The 14,342-nt window shown below is 34.6% G+C and overlaps 2 non-coding genes across 2 annotated transcripts; both read right to left on the bottom strand.

The window, feature by feature from the left end:
- Positions 1-4,021: 4,021 nt before the first annotated feature.
- On the bottom strand, positions 4,022-4,095 carry TRNAI-AAU (transfer RNA isoleucine (anticodon AAU)). The gene has a single exon. It is a non-coding gene; the product is annotated as a tRNA-Ile (tRNA).
- A 3,524-nt stretch (positions 4,096-7,619) lies between these two features.
- On the bottom strand, positions 7,620-7,693 carry TRNAI-AAU (transfer RNA isoleucine (anticodon AAU)). The gene has a single exon. It is a non-coding gene; the product is annotated as a tRNA-Ile (tRNA).
- Between the last annotated feature and the right edge of the window lie 6,649 nt (positions 7,694-14,342).

Below are 14,342 nucleotides of genomic sequence, written 5' to 3' on the forward strand. Positions count from 1 at the left end.
GTTAAAATCAAGCATTTATTTCTACATTAATTAATAGAATTTTTTCTTTTTTCTTATTTTATTAAATCATTTCAGGATATAGGCTCTTCCATAGTGCAGAATTATTTAAAAAATTTAAAATTGTAATGACGATACTAAGTATAAATAGTCCTCAGCATCTCCAAAAATCAAAAAAATAATTCATAATGTAGAAAATATAGCACTTTTCTCAAGGCAATAGTTAAAATATATTGCCTTGAAAAGGGCATGAGTACTGTGGGTTACTCTGGCCTAAATCAATCTCAACGAAAATATAGTAGTAGTCGACATTAAAGTTAGGGATGGAAGAAGAGGTCATTTGCAACGGACCCTCCTGGGTATCTGAAATTCAACATACCCAAATACCCACAAAGAAGAAGTTGTCGGCAAGTGATATTGTCGGCAAACGGGTTGTCGCCGAGCCATCTGTCGATTAGTACTGTTGTCGTTGAATTGAGTGTCGCTCATGTTGGCTATGGCTCGGTTGACAGTGAATAGTTTGTGTTATGTATTTTCGTTTTCCTATGTTAAAGGCGTTTCTTTGGTGTAAATATATATCTGTATTTGTGGATTATTTTATCATCTGAAAGTCTTTTGTTTTTTTCTTCGTGTGTATGAAGCCAGCATGTATATTCAAGTTTTTCTTTTGTATCTTTTAATACTTCGAGTCCCGGTCGCACCAAACATGCTCGCCCTTTAAGCTGTAGAGGCGTTATAATGTGACGGTCAATCCCATTATTCGTTGGTAAAAGAGTAGCCCAAGAGTTGGCGGTCGGGGATGATGACAAGCTGTCTTCCCTCTAGTCTTATACTGCTAAATTAGGGACGGCTAGCACAGATAGCCCTTGAGTAGTTTTGCGCGAAATTCAAAAAATAACAAATAAATAACTTTTAATGCTTTCAAATATCACTGCTATTATGTTTATCATGAAAGATCTTTTCATTGTGCGTTGTACTACATTACATCATATGATAAGAGTTTTATTTTCTTGTATTTAAATGTGGTTTTTAGTTTAAAGTTTGTGCTATTGATCATTCTTTGGAACAAGAAGCATTTAGTGTTTCTTGACCACGTAAGGTCAGTAGATTTTAAAGTCGAAATTAGTAGGAAGAAGTATAATATGTAGACACATTATTCATTTCCTACTTTTGTATTTTAATGTTGGAATTTTCAAAGCTTTTGTGTAGTCTGATTCTAAGCACTTTTGTATAAACACGGTAAACTACTTAGTTTCCTTCTAGTTGCCTTTGATGTTTACAAAACTCAAGGTCAGTCACATCAATTGACACGTTTTTTTTCATAAATTTAATAAGTAGTGGTTATAATATTATTTACAAACTACATTTGTACTATATCACAGATAGGATGGAGAAAAGTGGAACTTTCCCTCATTTGTTTTCAGTGGCGTGTGATCTGACAAACGTTTCTAACAACGTACTATGCATTTAATTTGTTGGCTGGAATGGTTCTCGGTTTAACACCATTATTTAATTATTTCCAAGAGTCGTGTTCTTTTACATTTTCCGCTTCTTCGAAGTTGATTGGTGGTATGCCTCTAATATCTTTGCTTATATGTCTCTCGTTCTTTTTTTTTTGTGTGTTTCTGGAGCCATACATTGTTTTATTTAATTCTCTGCATTTCTCCAAAATGTCTAATCTGTCGTTTATTTTGTCTCCTTTCTTGCCTCTGATTGCGTTCATTAGCGGTTTTATCCATTTTTTTGTATCTCTTTATCATCCTCTGTGCTCTCCATTAGATTTTTTTCCTTTTATTTTCGGTCTCAATCTTTTTCATTTCAACCAATCTAACTAATAATGTCTTATTTTCCTTTTCCGACGATCTTTCCTTCTTTTCTAAAGTATTTCTTTTAACTTGTTTTCTTGTGAGTGAAAAAAAATTTTACGCGTCTTATTTTTTTTCGGTAACGTTGATAATGTTACTTAGTTCTTCAGATCTTTTATTTCATTCTAAGTGCTTCATATCTGTTTTCTAGAATTAAATGAAAAGTATTGTTATACTATTCAAGCACATAATTGTCCATTAGTATTGTTTTCATTCTTCCACAATATACGTAACATGCAGAAAAGAAAACTATATAAAACAAGGGAAAGCACTAAAATAAACGAATCATGATAAATCCGTTACACCTTTCGAAACAGGCACGCCATTTAACAAAATTTAATCAAAGTTTATTATTAATAGAGTTGTGACATATTTCTTTCGCGCCACACGTGAAGTACTTGTGAAATATATAGGCTTTCTAATAGCCTTGATGTCGTAAAAAATTAAAAGTTTTAAAATTTGTATTAAAATAGTACAAAAGTATTTACCAGATAATATTAAAAATGTCTATTTTTAAAGGTAAAATATATCATCGTAAACATTTTTTGAAAAATAGCTCTGAAGTGTTTTCTATTATTTGAGGTTTCAAGAAGACAAAAATAAATTAATTATAACAGAGCAGTATAGTGAGATTCTAAACATCTCTTTACTATAAGGCATACGAAGGGTTAGCTACTCAAATTACTAGGGTAGTTGATACTACATGAGTGTCACTGTGACGTAATACAAATTTGAAGTAGCAATTTATCAGGTCATTCTATAAATAATGTCCGAAAATTTAATACACAAAATGCATCATCATTTCTGTCTTTGTAAACGTCTTTAACGACGAAAATATGTTGCAGGACGAATATTAAAATGTTCAGGCAAATATAAAATCTAACTCAACACATTAAACGAATAAACCTTTGTGAAGATGGATGCAAAGAGCAGGGAAATGCAAATCCAGCACGTCGGCACATTAATACAGATGTCTATAGTTTAAGAAAATTTACATACTTAATGATGGGCCTCTTTTCAGTGTTGGGATCAACAGATGCAATGAAACTGAATTTTGCTGTAGGGAGAAGCGAGTACTCGGTAAAACCCCTTTCAGGTCCAGGGCTCCGAATAAAAATGCCCTGACCGTGCCCGAAAGCAACCTGTAGGAGAAAAGATACACGGATGTTAACGTAAAATAGCTGTGGTATAGAGGAAACAACACAGATTAGTGTTAGAAGAGACTTGACGTTTGTAGGAAGTCGATAAGGTTAGGTTCAAGAAAACCGACATTGGTATTTTTGCTTGGTGTGATCATTATCAACCTACTGTGCGATAATGGTCTCAGGTTATCTGGAAGACCGTGTGCGTGACGTAGCTGGTACAGATGGCTGGATTTCTTGCGGATGTTTGCAAGAGGCTCTGGTGAATCGCTTGTTGTCTTCTTTTCTCTGGATTGCTTGATGGTTGCTGTCGATGTTGTTTGCTTAGTGATCGTAAGCTGTAGAAGTCTGTTTCGGTAATCTTGCTTGTAGATTGTTTCTTCAGCTGTGTTATATCGATGACTGGATTTTGTGAGTCGTAAGTTGGTGGAGTATTTTGTGTTTGAATGGCGTGTGGGTATCCTTGGCTTGAATGAGCAACAGCGACGACTTTGGGCACTGAAATGGAATAAATGGTAATAGCATCAGTTGCGTAAAACGCAAACTTCAACTATCTTCATAAATTTGGTAGATTGATTGAAATTTTGGAGAAAATTCTGTGTACTATGTATATCTCGATCTTGCTGTGGCTTTCCAGGGAATGTTTGAATTCTGTGGATGAAATCCTTTGAGAAAAACAGAGAACCTGTCGGTGTGGGTCTAACTGACTTTGACTTGTGCCCTCCAGTGCTTGCATACGTGTGATAAGTCTCCTGGTGTAGAATGATGGAAAAGAATACCTCTTCGGCGTGTTTTTCGAATTCTGGAATGGTCGATGATTGCACCAGGCTGAGCCTCACCAATAAACGTGGCGATATGTGACGCTGAGAGAGCGTAGAGAGAGGTCGACTATCGGCAGGATAAGTGAAGTAGGTTCACGCAATGAAAACATCATGTTAGCAGAGAAAAACATGGTCCAGCTGGCTTGGGTCTTTGCTGGGAATCACAAAATGTGTCGGAAAAGTAATAACTCATAAATGGCCTGTATGGGGATCGAACCCACGACCTTCGCGTTATTAGCACGACGCTCTAACCAACTGAGCTAACAGGCCAATGAATCCAAAACATCTGGCAATATGGAAAATATTTCTTTCTTTTCATTAGCAGCAACAAACTTACAAGCAGTCCTGAATAACTTAGAAGAATACTGCCAGAATGTCAAAATAAAGATAAAAATTCTGAAAATCCAACTAATACTATTCGCCAGAGAAAGAATACTGAAACAAAACTAGACGAAAGTTACACATGATCGGATCACTTTGACGGACTGCTCCCTCGGTTAAATATTTAGGATTAACTTACGACATCAACTTAACGTGGATACAGCATACTAACAATATCCTAACTAGAATCTGGGAAAGAGCAAATTTGGCTAGAAGCATATTCGGTTAAAATCAAGGCACATTAACAAATAATATAATAAAATCTACAAAAAATACATAATACCCATAATAGAATACACATGTCCAGCCTGGATAAACATATCACAAAAAACAATTACACAAACTAGGAAAATACAAAATTCAATCTTAACCTCAGCTTATAAAGTACCCCTCGTACTTCGTCCACATTCATGCACAAGTATGCAAACACAGACAGAATTTTCGACAGGCTCTTCCATAGTGCACTGAATTATTTTAATAAGAATTGACATAAAATTTTTATTGTGGGATCTTGACAGATACTACGTACGTGATGAACATAGTCCTCAGCATCTCTCTCAATAAATACATATTTAAGAAATATAAATGAAGCTGATCACCAAGCACTTGACGATTAGAATTAGTATAATATTCGTAGCTTTATTTCCTTTCTTTACTTTTCTTTTCTTATTTTATTAAATATTTCAGAATATAAATAGATTTAAAAATTAAAAGTAATAACGAAAAGTATAAAAACAGAAAATCAAAAAAAATTCATAATGTCAAAATAGCATCTCAAGGCAATGTTCATATATTGCCTTGAAAAGGCCGGACTGTGGGTTACTCTGGCCTAAATCACTCAACGAAAATATAGTAGTAGTCGACATTAAAGTTAGGGATGGAAGAAGAGGTCATTTGCAACGGACCCTCCTGGGTATCTGAAATCAACATACCCAAATACCCACAAAGAAGAAGTTGTCGGCAAGTGATATTCTCGGCAAACGGGTTGTCGCCGAGCCATCTGTCGATTAGTACTGTTATCGTTGAATTGAGTGTCGCTCATGTTGGCTATGGCTCGGTCGACAGTGAATAGTTTGTGTTATGTATTTTCGTTTTCTATGTTAAAGGCGTTTCTTTGGTGTAAATATATATCTGTATTTGTGGATTATTTTATCATCTGAAAGTCTTTTGTTTTCTTCGTGTGTATGAAACCAGCATGTATATTCAAGTTTTTCTTTTGTATCTTTTAATACTTCGAGTACCGGTCGCACCAAACATGCTCGCCCTTTAAGCTGTAGAGGCGTTATAATGTGACGGTCAATCCCATTATTCGTTGGTAAAGTGTAGCCCAAGAGTTGGCGGTCGGGGATGATGACAAGCTGTCTTCCCTCTAGTCTTATACTGCTAAATTAGGGACGGCTAGCACAGATAGCCCTTGAGTAGTTTTGCGCGAAATTCAAAAATAACAAATAAATAACTTTTAATGCTTTCAAATATCACTGCTATTATGTTTATCATGAAAGATCTTTTCATTGTGCGTTGTACTACATTACATCATAGATAAAGAGTTTTATTTTGTTGTATTTAAATGTGGTTTTTAGTTTAAAGTTTGTGCTATTGATCATTCTTTGGAACAAGAAGCATCTAGTGTTTCTTGACCACGTAAGGTCAGTAGATTTTAAAGTCGAAATTAGTAGGAAGAAGTATAATATGTAGACACATTATTCATTTCCTACTTTTGTATTTTAATGTTGGAATTTTCAAAGCTTTTGTGTAGTCTGATTCTAAGCACTTTTTGTATAAACACGGTATGAAAACTATTTAGTTTCCTTCTAGTTGCCTTTGATGTTTAAAAACTCAAGGTCAGTCACATCAATTGACACGTTTTTTTTCATAAATTTAATAAGTAGTGGTTATAATATTATTTACACACTACATTTGTACTATATCACAGATAGGATGGAGAAAAGTGGAACTTTCCCTCATTTGTTTTCAGTGGCGTGTGATCTGACAAACGTTTCTAACAACGTACTCATGCAATTAATTTGTTGGCTGGAATGGTTCTCGGTTTAACACCATTATTTAATTATTTCCAAGAGTCGTGTTCTTTTACATTTTCCGCTTCTTCGAAGTTGATTGGTGGTATGCCTCTAATATCTTTGCTTATATGTCTCTCTTTTCTTTTTTTTTTTTCTGGAGCCATACATTGTTTTATTTAATTCTCTGCATTTCTCCAAAATGTCTAATCTGTCGTTTATTTTGTCTCATTTCTTGCCTCTGATTGCGTTCATTAGCGGTTTTATCCATTTTTTGTATCTCTTTATCATCTGTGCTCTCTCCATTAGATTTTTTTTTCCTTTTATTTTTCGGTCTCAATCTTTTTCATTTCAACCAATCTAACTAATAATGTCTTATTTTCCTTTTTCCGACGATCTTTCCTTCTTTTCTAAAGTATTTCTTTTAACTTGTTTTCTTGTGAGTGAAAAAAATTTTATTTTTTTTTTCGGTAACGTTGATAATGTTACTTAGTTCTTCAGATCTTTTATTTCATTCTAAGTGCTTCATATCTGTTTTCTAGAATTAAATGAAAAGTATTGTTATACTATTCAAGCACATGGTAAAATATATCATCGTAAACATTTTTGAAAAATAGCTCTGAAGTGTTCTATTATTGAGGTTTCAAGAAGACAAAATAAATTAATTATAACAGAGCAGTATAGTGAGATTCTAAACATCTCTTTACTATAAGGCATACGAAGGGTTAGCTACTCAAATTACTAGGGTAGTTGATACTACATGAGTGTCACTGTGACGTAATAAAAATTTGAAGTAGCAATTTATCAGGTCATTCTATAAATAATGTCCGAAAATTTAATACACAAAATGCATCATCATTTCTGTCTTTGTAAACGTCTTTAAGACGAAAATATGTTGCAGGACGAATATTAAAATGTTCAGGCAAATATAAAATCTAACTCAACACATTAAACGAATAAACCTTTGTGAAGATGGATGCAAAGAGCAGGGAAATGCAAATCCAGCACATCGGCACATTAATACAGGGAATGTTTGAATTCTGTGGGATGAAATCCTTTGAGAAAAACAGAGAACCTGTCGGTGTGGGTCTAACTGACTTTGACTTCTGTCCTCCAGTGCTTGCATACGTGTGATTAGTCTCCTGGTGTAGAATGATGGAAAAGAATACCTCTTCGGCGTATTTTTCGAATTCTGGAATGGTCGATGATTCCACCAGGCTGAGCCTCACCGATAAACGTGGCGATATGTGACGCTGAGAGTGCGTAGAGAGAGGTCGACTAACGGCAGGATAAGTGAAATAGGTTCACGCAATGAAAACATCATGTTAGCAGAGAGAAAAAACATGGTCCAGCTCGCTTGGAATCACAAAATGTGTCGGAAAAGTAATAACTCATAAATGGCCTGTATGGGGATCGAACCCACGACCTTCGCGTTATTAGCACGACGCTCTAACCAACTGAGCTAACAGGCCACTGAATCAAACCATGTGGCAATATGGAAAATATTTCTTTCTTTTCATCAGCAGCAACAAATTTACAAACAGTCCTGAATAACTTAGAAGAATACTGCCAGAATTTCAAAATAAGGATAAAATTCTGAAAATCCAACGAATACTATTCGCCAGAGAAAGAACTGAAACAAAACTAGACGAAAGTTACACATGATCGGATCACTTTGACGAACTGCTCCCTCGGTTAAATATTTAGGATTAACTTACGACATCAAATTAACGTGGATACAGCATACTAACAATATCCTAACTAGAATCTGGGAAAGAGCAAATTTGGCTAGAAGCCTCTTCGGTTAAAATCAAGGCACATTAACAAATAATATAATAAAAATCTACAAAAAATACATAATACCCATAATAGAATACACTGTAGCTGGTACAGTTGTCTGGATTTCATGAGAGGTTTGCTAGAAGCTCTGATGAGTCGCTTGTTGTCTTCTTCTGTTTGGAATGATTGATGGTTGCTGTCGATGTTGGTTTATCGGAAAGAGCAGATGTTTCTTATAGTGTTTCAACTTTCTTTTTATCCAAGTACGTTCTGAGGTTGTCACTTGTACAATATATAAATTTCTCAATTAGACATAATTTCCGTTGTGTTTCGAAAGTGTTGCCAATATGCGTAGAATTACATCGTCGATCAAAACAAACCTCCATTTCATGAGCGTTTTCCACATAAGGTTAGGTGTCTTCTTTGCGATAACCTCAAAGCTTTTGGTGATAAACCTCCAGTATTAATTCATATACTTTAACCTTATTTTAATCTGTAAAATCTTCAGAAGAGAAAGCAGCATAAACTTCTTGGGCTTTACTGTTATTATAGTGACCATTTTATCGGTGGGTCATTCCATGGTTTCGGTACTTTCTTAAAATGCTGAAAATATTTATGAACTTAATTTTCATTCAATGGTGGTATTTTAACATACCGATTGAGTTAGAAATTTTTCATTTTGCGTTGGTCGATCGGAGTTGAGTCTAAATTCCGTTTCTTTCAACCAAATTTTTTCGCGGCTTCAATCCGGGCTTGTTCGGTTTCGAGACGTTTTCTCTTCGCTTCAACAAGAGCTTTTTTGGCCTTGAGACCTTTGCTTTCCATTTCCACCCTCGATACGGGGTTGCGCTTTGTATTTTTCGTTTTTAATAGGGGCTTCCTCTTTATGGGCCTCGATGCGAGCTTGTTCAAGTTCGATGTTTTAAATTTTAATTGGATTTCTAAGTACCTTTATCACTCAACCCTGGTTGGCTAGTGGTAGACACTCGATTATTCCCCTAATGCCTTCTCAGCAACAAATCATCATCAACAATACACTTTATAGCTCATATTTTCTTATTGGTAAACCTCTAATTCTAAGAGTTAGGTAACTTTAAGTAATTCACTTTTATTATATTTTTCTAGTTGTTAGGGTGATTCAGGAAAACCTTGGTAATCATCATGGCCAAATCTTGTTGGCACTGATAAATATAAATTGAATTACGATTTGAATTTTAAATTTAGAACGAATTTTGTCTCTGATTCAGATCCCTTACGAGCCTCCAATTTATTATATTACGTATTATAATTTATCTCGAACTTCAGATATTTGATATGGAATATTTACAGATTTTGAAAATTTAACTTCAGTGTATTTACATTCGACATTATTACTTTTACGAGAACATTATGGAGGCCCAGCATGGCCAGATGGGATAAGGCGTTCGACTCATAATCTGAGGGTTGCGGGTTCGAATCCCCGTCGCACCAAACATGCTCGCCCTTTCAGCCGTGGGGATGTTATAATGTGACAGTTAATCCCACTATTCGTTGGTAAAGGAGTAGCCCAAGTGTTGGCGGTAGATGGTGATGACTAGCTGCCTTCTCTTTAGTCTTACAATGCTAAAGTAGGGACAGCTAGCGCAGATAGCCCTTTTGTAGCTTTACGCGAAATTCAAAAAACAAACAAGCTGAGATTTATATACCTTGCCCCCTTATGTTGCTAAATTAGGGACGGCAAGCGCAGATTAGATAGCCCTCGTGTAGCTTTGCGCGAAATTGAAAAACAAACTTTGCAGTGGATAACTGTTATGTGACTTGATTCTGCATCAACTCAAAATTAATTCACTCATCGTGAACCCTCGATAAGATATCAAGGAAATTCCAGGACAGATAGACCACTCAACATTGTTTGTAATTGTGTAAAGCTTTCGCACATAGATCTTTAATTGTAATAAATGTTTTTGTAAATTGTGTTATTATTTCTATATTAAAATATATTGGTATAAAAAGGAAATTTAGGGTATCAGTCGTGTTGGCAAGTTTCATAAATTGGATACATATCCATATTTATTTTACTTTTAAATGTAACTCAATTTTAATTTATTGGAAAGTGTAACATGTAATAAACTTTACCCTCAAAAAGGCAGTTTTCAGAAGTAGTAGTTCCAAAGCTTTACATTGAAGTTAAGCCACAAGCAGCCCATCAAATATCTTCATCGCTTCTATTCGGCTAACTTGCAGTGACAAAATTAAGAAAGTTAAAGAAACTATATAACATATAAAAATAAAACTTGGTACCTTGTAACTAGTATTAATATGATTATTTTAAATTATGCTTCTTTCATTATTTTGATGATATACTTTATAAGAAAAGTTTAAGAATTCAAAAGAATTCAATGTTTCAGACATAAAGGTCCATTGTTTTACAGGTGCATGGCAAGTGGTGTGAGTCATACACCAGTTATGTTTATAGACTAAACCGGGAAATAATAAATGTTATACTCCAAACTTGTCCACTCCATGAAAGTCATAGAGTATATATTACTCGTAAATAGTTAACACAGGTCAGTAAACAGTTTAATAAGTTAGAACATGAGATACAATATGCAATGATGAAAAAAAAAGTGAACAGGCTGGTATCAGTTTAGTATAGTATTTCACATGCTACATCACAGTTTAGTGTTTTTAAATTGTTATTCAGTAACGAACACTAACATACTATATACCTTTTAACTAGGGTCAAGTGTAGACGAATGACTGTACAAACATCTTCATCTTACATTGTGAATTTTATCAAGGATCCAGCAAATCTGGTGAAAACAAAGCTTATCAACCTTGATACTTTATTTCATTGAATGAAGGATGTGACATAAAGTTTAGTTTGAAAGTTGTACCAGTGGGTTTGTATTACGTATAATAATTTATCGCAGACGAGTCTCCGATATTATGCTACGCACTTTACGTATTACTATTTCAAATAACCGGAAATCTTAATTCAAAAGTTAATTAAATGTTAATAAGTATTAAAGTTATGATATTTGCCAACAAGATTAATACACACAATTTTCTTTCTTAACACAAATATAGTTTAATATTCAAATAATAATACAATTGCTATTTACGGTTATTACAAATATACAAGAGTTTCACAAACTATTGTATATTTCAAATAACCGGAAATCTTAATTCAAAAGTTAATTAAATGTTAATAAGTATTAAAGTTATGATATTTGCCAACAAGATTAATACACACAATTTTCTTTCTTAACACAAATATATTTTAATATTCAAATAATAATACAATTGCTATTTACGGTTATTACAAATATACAAGAGTTTCACAAACTATTCTGCAGTGTTCTATCTGGTATAGAACTAAATATTTTATCGATGGTTCAGGTCAACGAGAAGCAAATTATGAGCTGGTATTATTACATCTCACCTCAACTAGTGCTGTCTTTCCTTGGCTGGCCTCACACCCGTACAAGTTGACTTTTTACTGAGCAAAATATCTAATGTTCTCCTAGAAATACTAATGTCCGAAGCTAATTAACTGAAGTTGCATTGCTTGTGATGTTCGAAATCTATACATTTTCCTGGTCAAATTATATAGTTTTCTGATTAATAAGTATTAATTACAATTTTAGCTTCCAAGGCTTAGAGTATGTTGACTGTAGCCAACCAATAACACTTTCTGACCAGAAACAAGAAAAAGTAAAAATTTTGTTACTTTAAGCATAAGCAAACGGGAAAGACCTATTTTTCTCTTCAAACTTTGCTTTTATGACCTGCGTAATGAAATTTTCTAATTCACCCATTTTCCAGAACATTCCAGATAGATTCAGTACTGAGTTGCTGATAGAGAATTTTCTCGTACTTTCAAGAATTTCCAAAAACCTTTCAGAATTTTCTAGAATTTTCCATAGTTATATATATTCAGGGTCTCACCACTTCAGTTTAGTTTAGCTGCCTAAGTGAACGCATAGATCTATATGATTTTATCAGAGATAGCATCAGGAAGCTGCAAGCATTCTGCTATGTATGTGGTCAATTTATCAAGACAAGAGCAAAAAGTACTCTGTAACAGCATCTGCTAAAATGTGTGAAGCCTATAAGGCATATTTTGGCATGACTGTCGGGGATTAAGACAAACCTTGGGCACCTCATTTTACCTACGAGCACTGTAAAAAACGCTAGAAGGTAAGACGGGCAATATTTGCTTGCTTATATAGTAAGATTTTATATCATACAAATTTTAGACCTTTTAAAATTTAAATATATTTTTATTTTTTAAAAGAGGAAAGAGCAAGTCAGAGGAAGCGTCACCGACATTTTTCAAGCTTCTTCACTCGTCAAGATGGGCTCTGCTTCTGTCACAATGTATCCGGTCTGTGGATACAAGAGGCAACTGGAATTGCCTGTAACCCGAACGAGTGGCGCCTCTTCATTGATAGCTCATCCAGAAGCCCTAAAGCTATGCTGCTCCATAACGGGAATAAGTATCCGTCTCTTTCCCCAGTTCATTCGATGAACCTCAAAGAGGAATACAACAGCATCAAGACCTTGCTAGAAGCCTTGAAGTATGATGAGTATGGCTGTGAGGTTTTTGGAGGCTTCAAAATGGTGGCATTCCTGATGGGTCTCCAAGGAGCCTTTATCAAGTTTCCCTGTTATCTTTATGAGTTCAAAAAAGACAATAATGCAGCAGAAACTACACAAAACATTCAAGGTGTTCATGGTGTGGGGTCTTTCAATGAAAGAAAACGTCGAAGGTGGTTTCAGAAATTCAGGTCAGGTGACTACAGCTTAAGTGATGCGTCACGTTCAGGTCGTTTTGTTGCGTTTAATGATGATTGCTGCTGGCTGCTGAAAATTATGCTGTAACAGTTGAAGAATTAGCACAAAGCTTAATTCAACCCATTCAACAGATCACCATCATCTGCAACAGCTTGGAGGTGTGGAAAGTCAGTCCCCTAGGAAAGTCTTTTTAAGCGTTTGGTGGGACATTGTTTGTGCGATCCACTTTGAGTTGCTGCCACTCATTTTAACGATATATACATATTGCATAAGACTTCTATTGTCAACAGTTAGAACGCTTGAATGTTGCACTGAAAGAAAAGAAGCTTGCTTTGATCAATCATAAAGGTGTTGTGTTACACCAGGATGATGCATGGCCCCATACAGCAAGGATCACATCTACAAACATTGAAGAGCTAGAGTGAGAAAACTTCAACATCCTCCTTATTCTCCAGACCTTGCACCATCTGATTATCATCTATTCCAAAGTTTGCAGAATTATCTTGATGGAAAAGAGCTTGGAACACATTAAGATGTCAAAACTACCCTCTCTACATTCTTTACCTCCAAACCACAAAAATTTTATAGAAGTGCTGTTCAGAAGCTTGTGAATCGTTGGCCGGAAGTAATTAATTATGATGGAACATAAATTATTGATTAAATAACATTAAAAGCGTTTGAATTCCTCTCTCTTTTTCTGAACCTAAAATCGGACATTGCTTAAGGGATGACTTGATATATTGTTATGTGGTGGTTGTTGTTTTTGAATTAAGTACAAAGCTATACAATGGGTTATCTGTGCTCTGCCCACCACGGGTATCGAAACCCGATTTTTAGCGTTGTAAATCTGCAGGCATGCCGCTGTGCTCCTGGGGGGCATGTTACATCGTATAGTATTGTAAAGTTATGATAATCTATTGAGAAGATATTTAAAATACAATTTCCGTGAATAAGTTGGCAGTGCTACGCTTGCCTGATTAAGTTCCGTTAAGAAATAATGAAATGGTTATGTTATTATATCGATATAATATTTTTACTATTTCACGCTTTTCTTGACCATATGATAGAAACCTATTATCAGAAATATTTCCTTGGTTAACTTTATTTTTACATAATTAAGTCTACTTTACCCTGAAATAAAAGAAGGTAATTAGAGACAATAAGTTCTATTAAAAGGCGTAACAGTGTCAGCCGTAAATTTCCGAACTGAGAATACTAAAATCCAGAGTTTTATTCCTGTGTGCACAAAGCACAAAGTTAATTTTATAAGTTTGCGATAACAACAAGAGAATATAATATAATTGATATAGTGAACCACCAAAACAGACCATTCCATCATCGTGATAAATTATTACCCTCTTTCCCCAATATTTTCTGCAAATAAAATTATCTGCAAGTGTTTACGAGTAACATATATGCTACTTAGTGGTTTTGTATCTATAATTCGTTGTTGCTTTAATTTTGCAAGTGCATTACAAACTTAATTCAGGCCTAATTATGAATTTTTTAGGCTACACATCAAGTTGTTTCTATAACATTGGCCTCTTAATTGACTCGTTGAAT

Source organism: Tachypleus tridentatus, chromosome 6 (genome assembly GCF_004210375.1).
Source record: "Tachypleus tridentatus isolate NWPU-2018 chromosome 6, ASM421037v1, whole genome shotgun sequence".
In the NCBI taxonomy this organism is placed as follows: domain Eukaryota; kingdom Metazoa; phylum Arthropoda; class Merostomata; order Xiphosura; family Limulidae; genus Tachypleus; species Tachypleus tridentatus.